Source organism: Spea bombifrons, chromosome 2, assembly GCF_027358695.1.
Source record: "Spea bombifrons isolate aSpeBom1 chromosome 2, aSpeBom1.2.pri, whole genome shotgun sequence".
NCBI classification, from domain to species: domain Eukaryota; kingdom Metazoa; phylum Chordata; class Amphibia; order Anura; family Pelobatidae; genus Spea; species Spea bombifrons.
In genome coordinates, this window is record NC_071088.1 from 142,803,333 (window position 1) to 142,805,832 (window position 2,500).

The 2,500-nt window shown below is 49.9% G+C and overlaps 6 non-coding genes and 1 pseudogene across 6 annotated transcripts; all 7 read right to left on the reverse strand.

The window, feature by feature from the left end:
* Positions 1-20: 20 nt before the first annotated feature.
* Positions 21-139, reverse strand: LOC128477403 (5S ribosomal RNA). Its single transcript, XR_008348378.1, has one exon. It is a non-coding gene; the product is annotated as a 5S ribosomal RNA (ribosomal RNA).
* Positions 140-375: 236 nt separating this feature from the next.
* Positions 376-494, reverse strand: LOC128477825 (5S ribosomal RNA). The gene has a single exon (XR_008348778.1). It is a non-coding gene; the product is annotated as a 5S ribosomal RNA (ribosomal RNA).
* A 207-nt stretch (positions 495-701) lies between these two features.
* Positions 702-810, reverse strand: LOC128479989 (uncharacterized; annotated as a pseudogene).
* A 254-nt stretch (positions 811-1,064) lies between these two features.
* On the reverse strand, positions 1,065-1,183 carry LOC128476786 (5S ribosomal RNA). The gene has a single exon (XR_008347782.1). It is a non-coding gene; the product is annotated as a 5S ribosomal RNA (ribosomal RNA).
* A 224-nt stretch (positions 1,184-1,407) lies between these two features.
* On the reverse strand, positions 1,408-1,526 carry LOC128476336 (5S ribosomal RNA). Its single transcript, XR_008347349.1, has one exon. It is a non-coding gene; the product is annotated as a 5S ribosomal RNA (ribosomal RNA).
* Positions 1,527-1,745: 219 nt separating this feature from the next.
* Positions 1,746-1,864, reverse strand: LOC128478735 (5S ribosomal RNA). The gene has a single exon (XR_008349640.1). It is a non-coding gene; the product is annotated as a 5S ribosomal RNA (ribosomal RNA).
* Positions 1,865-2,101: 237 nt separating this feature from the next.
* LOC128477440 (5S ribosomal RNA) lies at positions 2,102-2,220 on the reverse strand. The gene has a single exon (XR_008348412.1). It is a non-coding gene; the product is annotated as a 5S ribosomal RNA (ribosomal RNA).
* Positions 2,221-2,500: the final 280 nt, after the last annotated feature.

Here is a 2,500-nt window from a genome sequence, read left to right on the forward strand (position 1 = left end):
CGGACTGTGAGAAAAGAAAAAGCCTACAACACCTGGTATTCCCAGGTGGTCTCCCATCCAGGTACTAACCAGGCCCAACCCTGCTTAGCTTCCAAGATCAGACGAGATCGGGCGCTTTCAGGGTGGTATGGCCGCAGGTGTGAAATCTCTTTATTTTACTTTTCTTATTCTGTTGCTGCTGCTGCTGCTGCTGCTGCTGCTGCTGCTGCTGCTGCTGCTGCTGCTGCTGCTGCTGCTTGTCGTCAGACAGAAAGAATTATAAGCCCTGGGACAGGACAGAGAAGGTGAGAAGGTTCAAATAAGGGTTTAAAGCTTTGATGATGAGCAAGAAACACATGGCAAAAAGCTCTCCCCGGACTGTGAGAAAAAATTAAAAGCCTACAACACCTGGTATTCCCAGGCGGTCTGCCATCCAGGTACTAACCAGGCCCAACCCTGCTTAGCTTCCGAGATCAGACGAGATCGGGCGCTTTCAGGGTGGTATGGCCGCAGGTGTGAAAGTTTTTTATTTTACTTCTCTTATTCTGCTGCTGCTGCTGCTGCTGCTGCTGCTGCTGCTTCTGCTTGTCGTCAGACAGAAAGAATTATAAGCCCTGGGACAGGACAGAGAAGGTGAGAAGGTTCAAATAAGGGTTTAAAGCTTTGATGATGAGCAAGAAACACATGGCAAAAAGCTCTCCCCGGACTGTGAGAAAAGAAAAAGCCTACAACACCTGGTATTCCCAGGCGGTCTCCCATCCAGGTACTAACCAGGCCCAACCCTGCTTAGCTTCCGAGATCAGGCGCTTTCAGGGTGGTATGGCCGCAGGTGTGAAAGTTTTTTATTTTACTTCTCTTATTCTGTTGCTGCTGCTGTTGCTGCTGTTGCTGCTGCTGTTGCTGCTGTTGCTCCTGCTGCTGCTGCTGCTGCTGCTGCTGCTGCTGCTTGTCGTCAGACAGAAAGAATTATAAGCCCTGGGACAGGACAGAGAAGGTGAGAAGGTTCAAATAAGGGTTTAAAGCTTTGATGATGAGCAAGAAACACATGGCAAAAAGCTCTCCCCGGACTGTGAGAAAAAATTAAAAGCCTACAACACCTGGTATTCCCAGGCGGTCTCCCATCCAGGTACTAACCAGGCCCAACCCTGCTTAGCTTCCGAGATCAGACGAGATCGGGCGCTTTCAGGGAGGTATGGCCGCAGGTGTGAAAGCTCTTTATTTTACTTTTCCTATTCTGTTGCTGCTGCTGCTGCTGCTGCTGCTGCTGCTGCTGCTGCTGCTGCTGCTGCTTGTCGTCAGACAGAAAGAATTATAAGCCCTGGGACAGGACAGAGAAGGTGAGAAGGTTCAAATAAGGGTTTAAAGCTTTGATGATGAGCAAGAAACACATGGCAAAAAGCTCTCCCCGGACTGTGAGAAAAAATTAAAAGCCTACAACACCTGGTATTCCCAGGCGGTCTCCCATCCAGGTACTAACCAGGCCCAACCCTGCTTAGCTTCCGAGATCAGACGAGATCGGGCGCTTTCAGGGTGGTATGGCCGCAGGTGTGAAATTTTTTTATTTTACTTCTCTTATTCTGTTGCTGCTGCTGCTGCTGCTGCTGCTGCTGCTGCTGCTGCTGCTGCTGCTTGTCGTCAGACAAAAAGAATTATAAGCCCTGGGACAGGACAGAGAAGGTGAGAAGGTTCAAATAAGGGTTTAAAGCTTTGATGATGAGCAAGAAACACATGGCAAAAAGCTCTCCCCGGACTGTGAGAAAAGAAAAAGCCTACAACACCTGGTATTCCCAGGCGGTCTCCCATCCAGGTACTAACCAGGCCCAACCCTGCTTAGCTTCCAAGATCAGACGAGATCGGGCGCTTTCAGGGTGGTATGGCAGCAGGTGTGAAAGTTTTTTATTTTACTTCTCTTATTCTGTTGCTGCTGCTGCTGCTGCTGCTGCTGCTGCTGCTGCTGCTGCTGCTGCTGCTGCTGCTGCTGCTGCTTGTCGTCAGACAGAAAGAATTATAAGCCCTGGGACAGGACAGAGAAGGTGAGAAGGTTCAAATAAGGGTTTAAAGCTTTGATGATGAGCAAGAAACACATGGCAAAAAGCTCTCCCCGGACTGTGAGAAAAGAAAAAGCCTACAACACCTGGTATTCCCAGGCAGTCTCCCATCCAGGTACTAACCAGGCCCAACCCTGCTTAGCTTCCGAGATCAGACGAGATCGGGCGCTTTCAGGGTGGTATGGCCGCAGGTGTGAAAGTTTTTTATTTTACTTCTCTTATTCTGTTGCTGCTGCTGCTGCTGCTGCTGCTTCTGCTGCTTCTGCTGCTGCTTCTGCTGCTGCTGCTGCTGCTTCTGCTGCTTCTGCTGCTGCTGCTTCTGCTTCTGCTTCTGCTTCTGCTGCTGCTGCTGCTGCTGCTGCTGCTGCTGCTTGTCGTCAGAGCCCTGGGACAGGACAGAGAAGGTGAGAAGGTTCAAATAAGGGTTTAAAGCTTTGATGATGAGCAAGAAACACATGGCAAAAAGCTCTCCC